Source organism: Dipodomys ordii, unplaced genomic scaffold (assembly GCF_000151885.1).
Source record: "Dipodomys ordii isolate 6190 unplaced genomic scaffold, Dord_2.0 Scaffold43, whole genome shotgun sequence".
NCBI classification, from domain to species: Eukaryota; Metazoa; Chordata; class Mammalia; order Rodentia; family Heteromyidae; genus Dipodomys; species Dipodomys ordii.
The window spans coordinates 16,965,690-16,978,318 of NW_012267259.1; positions in this window are offsets into that span (position 1 = coordinate 16,965,690).

Genomic DNA, 12,629 nt, shown 5'->3' on the forward strand with positions numbered 1-12,629 from the left:
ATTCTTAACCAAACACGTTACCGCGCCATGCTAAGATGAGTCTGAATTTCTAAGTTGTCTCTTTTTGCTCTCCTTTTGCTGACCTTAGTATGTAAATGACAAGAGCTTTGGCCAAGAATGGAATATGGCTAATGTTATTGGATCATGACTTAGTCTGAGTACTGTACCAAGGAGCCTTTTGCTCCTTCATTTAACAATACGGAGGCTATTGTTGAGAGCTATGAAGAATGTTTGTGTTTGTCTAATAAAATGTAGAGAGGAAGAATGAAGATAATGTAAGGTGTGATGAAGTTGACAAATGGTGCTTTTATCCCAGATTCTTGTTCACAGGGGAGATTATCCATCAGCAACACGGACTACATGCAAAGCAGGACATTGTATGAATGCATTCCCACATCAGGTAATGAGGATTTCAGTGAAACCCACTGATCATTAGTTGCTGGCTGTGCACGCCCATGTGGTCCTTGAAAGTCTACCACTTTTCAACTCTAATTTAATAAAAGGAAAAATGATGAGGGACATCAAAAATGTAACTGCACTGTCAGCATAGTCTTCTGCTAATGGTACATACTGACACATGCTCTTTGACCAGAGAGTTGAGTGTGCTTTACCCCTTTAGTGACTTCAAAAACAAGTACAACCCTCAGTCACCCCCGTCGGTCACCAAGCCAGTATTATTGATTGATATGTTTGCATGGGAATGCATAATCTTTGTATCCGTAGCCAGCTTTTCTGTGCTCCAAATGGAAATGCCAATAAGATGTGCAAAGTCCCCTAATAATGTCATTAGCCACAGAATATTTGCGTTACCTATCTGATGGAGCCGTGAAACTTCACCCGTTTTCCTTCATCTGTACTCACAGGAATGGAACAGCTGCATCGACACAACAGGCCGTTAGCATCCCCAAGGGCTCCTCAAATCACAAATTTGATGAGTTCATTAGCATGATGTTTATAGCCCTTCTCAAGGTCCATGTTGCTCTGTCACAGCCCTATCACATCCTCTTAGCTGTTGATGTTCTCCCTTACTTTCAGCTTTGTTTGCTTGACTTCTTCAAGTGGCAGATTTCAGCAGGAAAGTATCCAGGAATTTAACATTCTTAAATTGTAGGTGGCTTTCGTTCAAAAGCAAAAGACCGGCCCTTTTGCTTACAGATGAAACACCAACTCCCAGGTAAATATTTCCCACACATTGGGCAGGTCAGAGCTGTCCCAAATTCAAGAGGAGGAGATCAAAACCTCACAAGCCAGGAGGGCAGGCTTAGGCAGCAGCCTTCCTGGGGACAGTCTAGACAGCATGGTGAAGGAAGCATTGGAATTGGCTGCAGGAATGGCTCAGAGGTGATCGCACCGCAGCAGCAGAACTCCACCAACGTTTTCCAGGAATATTCAGGTTTTAATATTCATCCCAGTATTTGCACACCTGTCATCCTAATAATGGCCACAAATCCAGAAAATATGTGAAGAACTCACTTAATCTGGCAGAATGGTAGAAATGAAAAAAATACTTTTATTAGAAAATTTACCTGAAGAAAAAAAATGAGCAAGAATCATATGATAGCTGCTGTCATTACTCTTCATGGAAACATAAATTTATGTGTGATAAGAAACCAGTAGAAATCTCTCGGAAAGCTTAAAATATTCAAGACTCACAATACCAAACTGGTGAATTATTGAAACTGAGTCTTTCACACGCTGATGGTGAGAATATAAATGCTACTGTCATTGTTGAAAGCAAAGATCATTAATGAAGTTACATATACATTGTACATATATCCAAGAGAGTGAAATATTTATAAAAGCCTTTTACAACCTGGCACTGATGGCTCAGACCTGTAGTCCTAGCTACTCAGGAGGCTGAGATCTGAGGATCGTGATTCAAAGCCAGCCTGGGCAGAAAAGTCCATGAGACTCTTATCACAAATTAACCACCAAAAAAAACCCAGAAGTGGACCTGTGGTTCAAAGTGGTAGCCTGAGCAGAAAAGCTCAGATGCAGTGCCCAGGCCCTGAGTTCAAACCCCATGACTCAAACAAACAAACAAAAAAAACTACTTTCACATGTATGTACATAGCAGTATTATTTACGACCACCAAACAATGAAAACAACCCAGATGTACAACAAACCAATATAGTAGATAATTCCATCTTAAGTTAAACTTCTCTCACAGTGAAAGTAAATTTCATACAGCTAGTTTATTGAATACTATAATTTAGCCTAGCCATCTTTATATCATGCTCATCACATTTACATTAATCGACAGCTGGGGGAAAAATAACATGATACAAAGCCAACTTTATAATACATAGTTGATTTGCTCATGTAAAATAGTAAAAAAAAAAAGTAGTGGTAGTGAAAAACTAGAAGCATACAGGGACACATTTGTATAATCAGGAAGTGGAAAATCCAAACTGGGCATAGAGTATATTATACACCTGTAATTCCAATGTTTCCGGCACTAAGGCAAAAGGATTTCTAGTTTAAGGCCAGTGTGGGCTACACGGGAGATGCTACCTTAAATGTGTAAAAATGCAAAAATAATAGTAAAACTATAATGAGAGAAAGAGAGACAGGGAGAGGGAGAGGAAAAAGAAACATCATAGGTCAGACGTTCTTAACTTGGGGACCATGGTTTTATATATGCCACACATGGATGAAGTTTGGAAATGCTTTTTCCTGGGTTGAACAGAACTAAACAAAATCCAGATCAAAAGTGTCTTTCCTGCCAAGTTCCATTTCTGTGTATTTATAGTATGAAAGGATAGGCTTGCTACAAACAGTGCCTTGGCTGGGATGGAGAGATGGAGGGTCATAGAATGCAGAGGTGATGGCATAGAATGAGGAGGGTCATAGATGAGGAGGGCCATAGAATGAGGAGGGTCATAGAATGAGGAGGGTCATAGAATGAGGAGGGTCATAGAATGCAGAGGTGATGGCATAGAATGAGGAGGGTCATAGAATGAGGAGGGTCATAGAATGAGGAGGGTCATAGAATGAGGAGGGTCATAGAATGAGGAGGGTCATAGAACACTAGGGATGGAGGAATGGAAGATTATAGAATATGAAGGGATGGAGGAATGGAGGATCGTAGAAAGTGGAGGTCAGGAGGGATGGAGGAACATGGAATACAGAGGAATGGAGAATAATAGAACCAACTGAAAACGATACTAGTAAGCATTGTGTGGTAATGAATTGTTTTATATGTGATCTTGGTCAGGGAATAGCTAGGAGAGTAGTTGCCAGAGAACACCGAACACCAGAATAGATTAAAAGGAGAGCACTTTATTGGTGTTGATTTTAATCCTGTTACTAGAAAGAAAATGCTACTTATTGAGCAGATTAACACCATGATATTTTGGAATACAATCCATGTGCTGCAAAAGAGTCAAACTAATAATTGTATATATTTTCCCCATACTTAACTATAAGTATGCTAGAACAGCATTGGTCATACTTCATATGTTAATCAATAATTAATGTCATGTCATAATATCTGTATTTCTCAACATTTAGATTCAATTACTATTGCTGATTTCCAGATGATATTAGTAAAAGTAATTTATGAAAATATGTTTAAAGTGAATTAAATATTTTCTAGATAATGCAAAGATGCACAAGAGTTTTCTGAGAGACACAGGATGATCTATTTCTGTTGCCTATTTCATGTATATTGAATCTGGTATCTTGAAAAAGGTATCATCACTAAAAGTTGAAGCTAAACAATCTAATGATTAGCCAAACACAAGTAAGCCACGTAATATTTGCAGTAAAAATAAATATCAGAAAAAAAGTATAAAATGAGCTGCAATAATGAACTTCGATTGTATTAAGCATAGTTTTTCCTAAATTGGTAGGTTAGCATATCAACTATGGTAGTGCCTATTAGAAAGTAATGTTGAAAAAAGCTTAATTTCCTAAGGAAAACACATTATCTCTAGACATTTATCTGCAGGTAAAATGAAAGAGATCAATACTCATGTGAGCCAAAAGACAGAATCCAGATGTTCCAATGTTATATGTAATCCATAATTCTATTGCCAGGTATATCTCACCCAAGAAGAGTGGAGTTGGGTAGATTATTTTCCCTGTGCTCTACCACTGCTAAATGCTATTTTTCTACCAGTGAATGTTGTTGATCTAATTTAAACTAGGGTCTTTTTTAATCATGCAAATTGGAACTTAATTTTTCTCAATATAATACACAGTAGAATTAACTGTTCATTAAATCATTATTGCTCCAATATAGTCAGAATAAGACATCGTGTACAACACATAGCCTTTGCTAAAATATCTGTTGCAATACTAATGTCCATGTATGATAATGATATCCTGGCTTCATCTAGACTAAAAATTTTGAAATTAAATGGTCAGGTATGTGATTAGAACTTCATTTTGTTTATGAAGTTGTGCCTCATACAAAGGAAATCAATACTTCTTTTAGGATTAGCAACAAAACTGAATAGATATTTTTTAAAATGTTGTCACCAAAATTAATCTCCATGAAATTAAAAACATTATAGTCTCTACCATCATCCTACCAAAAAGCATCTTCAAAGCTAAGCTGAAATAGAGTCAAGATTGTTAGTATATACTCTGAGGATAGATCAACTGAGTTCAGATCCTGATTAACAAAAACTGCTTTATATGTCTTTGAGTCATAGATAGATAGATAGATAGATAGATAGATAGATAGATAGATAGATAGATAGATAGATAGATAGATATAGATATAGATATATGCCTTATTTAAGCTCAGTTTTATAAGTATGTTTAAAAAAATACTGTAATTCTGGAATAGGGAATGTTTTCACTCCAATTGACTGGGTTAACAGTTAGACAACTATTACACCAAAATTTACCCTGAGCATTTTTGTGAGACTTTTTTTAAGAAGAGATTAATGGTTTAATCAATGGAATAAATAAAACAAATGACTCTCCTCAGTGTAAATGAGCCTAATCTGAGATGTTGAAAATCAGAACAGAAAAGCTCACTTTTCCTCCAATGAAAGAATGTCTAGTATCTTCTACCTCATTACCTTCAAAAGGTAACAGCATTTTTTTTCCTTTTTGAAATATTGGGAGCTCCCAGAGGGGATTTCAACACATTGCAAAGGGCAACATGATGGGAGTGAGGTAAGACCAAGTCATAGATAGCTGTTAATAAAATCACAGTGCCATCATTGACATGGATACTTCAGCTTCTGACTAAAAAGAAACTTCAAAGCCCATGTTCCCCTCTACTCAAAAGAACAAGGCACCGGACATATCTGGAACCACAGTTTCCAACAGCACACCTCACTCAGAGCAGGACAACAAATGTGGGAGTACTGACCAATGAGAAGAGTATCACAATTGTCCAATCCACTGCAGGGAGTATTCCCAGGCCACCAGGACAGCAAAGTGGCTGAAGCCTCACCATACCCCTGAATAGAAGAGGTCAAGCCAGGAACACAGGACAGCCAAGGGGACCAGAGTTGGTGGATAGAATATCAAGACAGAAGAGATCACCAATATCACCAAGGATAGGTCAAGGGGTGAGGGTGGGGGTTAGAAAGAGAGAGAGAGAATGAGAACAGAATTCTCTATGGAGCATCTTCTAGAAGCTTCACCAGAGTATCTATGTAAGCGTGCAATGAACTCACCATAGCTCAAAAAGTACACAAAGGAAATAGTTCTAACTGTGCTGGAAAAAAAGCAATTCTCCTCTATAAGAACAGAAAATGTTATCACACAAGAATAAAGCCCTTGAAAGGGCATTATACGAGTAGTAAGATAAAAAAAGGCTCTTGATAAAAAAATTGCTATAACCTCCTCCATAACAACAACAATAACAACAAAAAGGTTCAAACAGATCTCTCCTGAATTGAATATCTTCACTGAATCCCAGCTCACAGTTCAAGAGTATTTACTCGACTCTAACAATTCCCAGCACCCAAACACGATAAAATTGACAGTGGTTGTAAGCTCGTAGCAATTACAATGCGTTCAAAGTAGAAAAACATGGGCCGAGGCAAGGTAAAATCACCCAGCGAAAGGCAATAGAAGTGAGACACTAAAGAAAGACACCATGATGGTGCCTGTCCTTCAGTGCCAGGAAGTGAGGGGAAGATATGGATGCCCAAGTCAAAGAACTGGAGACAAGCAGGAGGCATTTGGGTTTTCTCATGTATGAGATGGGATTAACAGCTTATCCATGACACCAAATAACATATTTTTTAAGTTAAGAGGGTGATAATATCCAAACAGAAGAGTGAACAGTTGGATGAGAGTGGGTCACACAGGCAATCCTACCCACATGTAAGGCTGAGATGGGGACGACCAAGGTTCAAGGCCCTGTTTCAATCCGTAGTTGGGTCCCGTGTCACATGAGAAGCTGAGATTGGCAGAACTGTGGTGTCCAGCCAACCTGGGCAGAAACACCACGGGACTGTGTACACCTCCTTGGAAGGGAAACGGGACGGGGAGTCCACACCTGTGATCACAGTGGCAAAGAGAAGCCCCAAAGTAAGGTTCCAGTATGTGCCAGGGTGGAGTAGAAGACACCGTTCTGTAAATGACCAGTGAAACACAGGACACGGAGCCCTGACTTCAGGTCCCTGGGTCATGTGTGATGCTTAGAACATGAGCTAACAAATAAGCAAGAACAGGGTATTCGTGACAGCATGAATAGCTGGGAGGGAGATTATTCATGAAAGGTGAGGGAGGAACAAAAGAATATGTGACGATGCAATGCTAGATATTTCCACAATTGTTTACAGTTCCCCAAAGATCATCAGAACAAACAAGTCACACAAACAAACTGTGCCAGGAGACATTACTCACACACAGCAAAGTGGTATAGATAAATGGATGGATGGACAGATGGGTGGATGGATGGATGGATGGATGGATAAATGGATGGATGGATGGATGGAAAGCAGACAAAATAAGCAGTTAAGGTGCTATAAAACCCATAAGGTCAGTTAAATCTAGCCTGAAGACAGAAAGTATACGAAAGGAAGAAAATTATTAAATAGAAAACATTTAAAAATGATTTTTATTTCAGCAATCCCAAAATACCAGTAAACAGGAAGTTAATTTAAAGTACCTCAACTAAAGACAAAGATGATCAGATCAAATAAGAAAGCATGACTTATATTCTTACATGTTTATACATTTCAAATTTGGAAGCAGAAATCTAATAAAAGCAAAAAGATGGAGAAAAGATATATCATACTCACTGTAAATTGGCTATAGCAATATTACTAAAATGTCTTTGAGAGCAGAGTGCATGATCAGGGATTTCCTCACAAGGAAGCGGCCATTTGCTTGAGGGCCATAGGAGCTTGCAATGTTTGTGCACCAGATAGAAGAGTGCAAGGCAAATAAAAAGCAGCACTCACAGAACGGTGGGAGCAATGGACACACTCTCAATAATGGTTCATGGTTTCACCCCTATCCCTACTGTTCAATAGAAGTAGTCAGGAGAAAACCAGCTCAGAGGGGCTGGAGGCCTAGCTCGTTGGAAGTCTGAGTGAAAGTGTCAGGTATTATGTTCAAGCCTCAGTCTCAGACCAAAAAAGAAAGGAAAGAAAAGCAGCTACGGATGTCACAATCTTCCACACAACTTTACCAGCCCCCAATCCTGTCACTAGAAAACATTCTGTAAAAGGCAGAATCCATACTCTACCGACTTTGCGCAACTGGAGGACCTTAGATCTAAATTGTTCAAAAGAGAGGAAATGAAAGAAGGGAAAGGAAAAGAGATAGTTTCTGGATATTTAACTCACAGAAGAGGAATAAGTTCAGAGTTTATTGCTGCACCCTTGCCAGTCTTGAATTTTAATCACTTGATAGTTGTTAATTGACCGGGTACCTAGCACTTTCTATAACAAAGCATCTTTTACTCCTGCTTTATTTATTGTAAAATTGTCCAGAGGAAGTCTCTGTCTCTAAGACGTCTTTGGCCATTCCACTGCCAGAGTGATAATTCCAAAGTGTCTATCAGGTCATCGGTACCACGTCCTTCCCTAAAACTCACCAATGGGTCACTGCTGTATTTGCACAAATCTCTTGGCATGATTCTGAAGATCTTTCTCATACAACTTGCATTTCATATGTGAATTACACTTTTTGATTGTACCAAACTCATGGAAGTAGCTAGCTCTTCTGTTCTGTTGTCACAAACATCCACGTGTCTGTAACAAGCAGCGCCCTCCAATAAGTTGTGCTTTGTACTAAATTTGCATTTCTATAAGCTCCAATAATCAGCCCACAGTTACCTTATCAACCTATCAACCCTGGTGACATTCCCCTCATACTCAATTGCCTTCTACCAGATTAGAAGTACAAGAGATTAAGGATTTTTGACTCCTTGATCAATGACTATCAGAATTCTAATCCACTTGGCTGACCAAAAGGGAGTGCTAAATAAACATTTTAACCAGGGTATCAGAAAGTCCAAGATGGGCTTTCTAATTAAGCTGTGATAGCAGGATATCTAGGCAAAAAGAAGTGGTGCTTTTTGTTTATTTTATTTTTTGTTGAAGTTACATTATAGAGATCCATCATCATGCATCAAACAATTCTCTGATTTAAGATGCACAATACAATTATGATCAGAGTTCACTTATCTAAGATACATGGTTACTATTGTCAGAACAGTACAACCACCATCACTATCTATTCAGGAATATTACCATTGCATAAGAAAGAGACTGAAACATTAGAGTTTGTGTTGCATTTCTCCACTCTTCTCTTTCCTGTCCCAGTCAATTACTTGTCTCCTATTTTTTTTTATCTATTTACATGTTCTGGAAGCATGATAAAAATATTCATCCTAGATAAATGTAAGTATGTGTCTATGAAATGTAATTCTCCATTAGTAGAGTAGATTTTCCTTGTATTTCTGCAGACAGGTGGCCACAGAAAGTGAGTGTCCTGATTGCAGAAGATTTCAGATGAATTTAGCACTCAGAGGTAGACCTCATCCACACTGCACTATGGCTTGGAATTCTGTTTACTTTGGTCCTTCTGGCCCTTGTCCTTCCTATCCCCACCTTACACTGTTCTGTCAACCCCAGTCCCTTCCTTCTCTTTTCTTACACAGTGAATTTAGAAAACTGATAGCAGCACATTATTCTTCTCTCCTTATAAGATGTAAATATTTTTAGAGGCCACTCGATTATTTCACCAACTAGGGCTCTGATTCTTACAGAACTGAGCGATGGGGCTTCTCTTACTTACAAAGTTCATTGTCAAATTCATTTTTGACAACTCAAGTTATAGAAGTATTATGGCATTATCTTAGGAGATTATGAACAAAGACAATGACTTGTAAAACAAATTTAAAAAATGTATGCTTAATGTCATCATTCTTCCCTAGAAGATAAAAGCAAAAGAATGGGTGAGAGCATTTCTTCTGTCCTGCTTCTCAGTGGGTGTTGCTCTTCTGACTGATCTTCCTAGATATTTCTGTAGATTGGAGAACAACATCAAGGGTTAATCCATCCATATTTTGCATTCACTAATTACAGTGCATAAGATACCTGCCGTATCTGCCTAGCAAGATATAGTTTTGCTGTGTTGTTTTCCCTGCTGGTTTTCTCTAAGGTGAAGCACCCTTTCACTTTGATATTACATTTTGTCCAAATTCATACTTTATATCTAAAGGGCAAACCCATCACTCTATTTTCTAAGGATATAGAAAATACTTTTCCAGATCTGTAAGTGCTGATATTAAATTCCTCTATAACAGTAGCCTTGATGTTTAAAAGAAAACTATTGATTCTTTTTCTGAGAAATAGAACAAGTTTCTGTGTCTACCCTTTGAGAAGATTTTGGATAAAATGCCAAATGCCCTTCCATTTAAAGAAATAGTATGTGTTTAGGAAATGACAAGTTACCAAACATATAATTTCCAAGCCTTGACATCACTGAAAAGGTAAGGCAGACTCCATTCATATGCATTGGTGTTTCTCAAGAATTATGAACTCCAAGTTTACTTTCTCATTGTAGTTCAGATTTTTTTAAAAAAGGAAGGAACTTCATCCTGTTCCAGGAAATACATGAACTATACATTTAAAATATCCAACCCTTTGTAAGCCTTCAGAAGTAATGAGAGAAAAGAGTTGAATAGTAGCTTTGGCTATGTGCCCTCCAGAGATGCACAGTTTCCATGGTGATAAGAGCTAGGTAAATACCTAGAATGACTGACAGACAAATCAATGGGATAACATCTTGTTTCTAATTCTCACCTTATACCATCTGCTATTTTGGGATGGGCAATGTCTATTATTCCTATGAGAGGAAATATAGCAGGTAATATCACTTAAAAATCTGACACTATTTTAAATTAGTCTTACTTTACTTCATATGAGAGAGTGCACACTTTCACCCAGTACACTTATTTGCTAGGCACAAGTTTGTGGTGTCATTTCAGGCTCATGAAGCAAAAAAGGCGGTTGAGAGTCATCTGGGAGGAACGATTATACATGGGACATAGGGGTGATTGGACTGCTTGTGCCTTTCTTTTGAAACTTACCCAAGAATAAAGGCTGTCCAATGAACAGCGGCACCTCCAACACTCCCTTCCTTCCTTCCTTTCTTTACTGAGTTATTGTAGCAGTAGTAGAGCTTGAACTCAAGGTCACATGCTCTCCCTTGGCTTTTACTGCTCAAGGCTGGCACTCAACCACATGAACCACATCTCTACTTCCGGCTTTTGATGGTTTCTTTGAGAAAGAGTCTCATGGGCTTTCCAGTCCTGGCTGGCTTTTAACCATGTTCCTCAGATCTCAGCCTCCTGGGTAGCTAGGTTTACAGATAGGAGCCCCCATGCTAGCTAACTCTAGATCTTTGACATCCTCAAAGGAAGGCTGTGATCTCAAATGTGTGTCAATGTCTTATATTGCCACAGACAGATGTCAACATTTCCATTCCTCCTTTGGAAAAAAAGCACATCACCCCAGAGACGAACGTTTGCTCATAGACTGCTTATCAACAAGCAAGTCGAGGCTTGGGAGGGTGAGAGCCGTGGATCTCAGCAGAGCCCTGAGTTGGACACACAGACCGGTCCCTGCTGGGTGTGGCCCAGCAAGCTGCAGCAGTCAGCCCTGGTCACCCTGATACACAGCACCACCGGCTCCTCCCAGCCTCAGGACACAGGGGAGCCCAGGTGCTCAAACCACCTTCAGTCAAGTGGGGTTGGATTTGCTGTATGCAGGCAAAGTAGGGAAGGAGCAATGGTAGCACAGACTGGGCACTGAAAATTCTCAGAGAGGCCCAGTGTGGAGCCCACAGCGGAGCAGTCAGTGAGGGTGCCACTTCCAGCTTAGCTGAGGGCGGGCTGGCTCCAGGCGTCCTTCATGCAGAGAAAGTGTGATCGCTGGCCAAGTGGAGTAGGTGGGCTGCATGTATTTGCATCCCAAGCCCAGACCTGAACCATCAGCACATTCTCTTGTCAACTGAGAAATTGGGTCACACATTTCAGATGCCTTTCATACACCCAAATAAAGTAATTTGCTGATGAATAGGTGAGAGACGACTCCTACCAGTAATTATCTCATGGCCCCTTTCTTTCTAAGACACTCTGGCCAACAGTGGCAAGAAAGGTATCAGTTTAATAATCATCCAGCCACGTTTTAAACCTGTGTCTCTTGGAGTCCTATGCAATGTTTTTTGTTTGTTTTTTGGTTGTGAGGCCTGAGCTCTGGGCGTGGCCCTCAGCTCTTCAGCTCAAGTCAAGTGCTCTACCACTTGAGCCACAGCATCACCTCTGGTGTTTTAGAGATAAATTGGAGATAAGATTCTCATGAACATTCCTGCCCAGGCTGGCTTTGAATGGTGATCCTCAGATCTCAGCCTCCTGAGAACCCGGATTACAGGTATGAGCCACCACACCTAGCCATGCAATGTATTTTATGATCATTCTTATGATCATTCTTTCTCTTCTGTATTGCTTATCTACCTCACTCATTGTCCATCTCAAATATATGCACTAAAATACATTAAAAATATTTGTGTAATCTTGATAGATTTCACCATCGATATCTCTGAATTCGAAGGCATTCATAGCCCTTCCAGTAAGAACTCTCTGGTGCCTCTATTTTCCCTCATAGTGATGGATACCAGAGAGCCAAGAAATGTTGCCATTTAACAAAAGATGATGATTGTGCATGTCTCAAAGTCATACATGGAATGGTTCAACATTAAAAACAGCGAAGTGATTTCCTAGCTCCTTCGTTTTAGGTTCTCAATACACATTCCTCTACATACAGTTATGCATTGAGAAATATGCCGTGCATGGGGTCTGTTCCTTATGTGAATATCACTTATGCAAAGCACCATGGGAGAGGTCAATGACCTATATGCTCTCTGGATGCAACCAAGAAACACAGAAAAAGTTAGAAAAATGTATGACGCTGCTGTTGGTACCAGTAAAAGAAATGTTTCAAGTAAGATCACATTTTCAAATAGTAAGTCCAGTGGAGCGAGTGCATATGAGAGGAACCAGCTGTGTGTTGACAAGTATTACACACACACACAACTGTAGGCAGGACCCTTTGTTACAGCTGCAAAGCAGTAGGATTGTTTAAAACAGGATCCCCACACCCATAAACAGTGAAGTCCACCTCAACATTACTCCGGG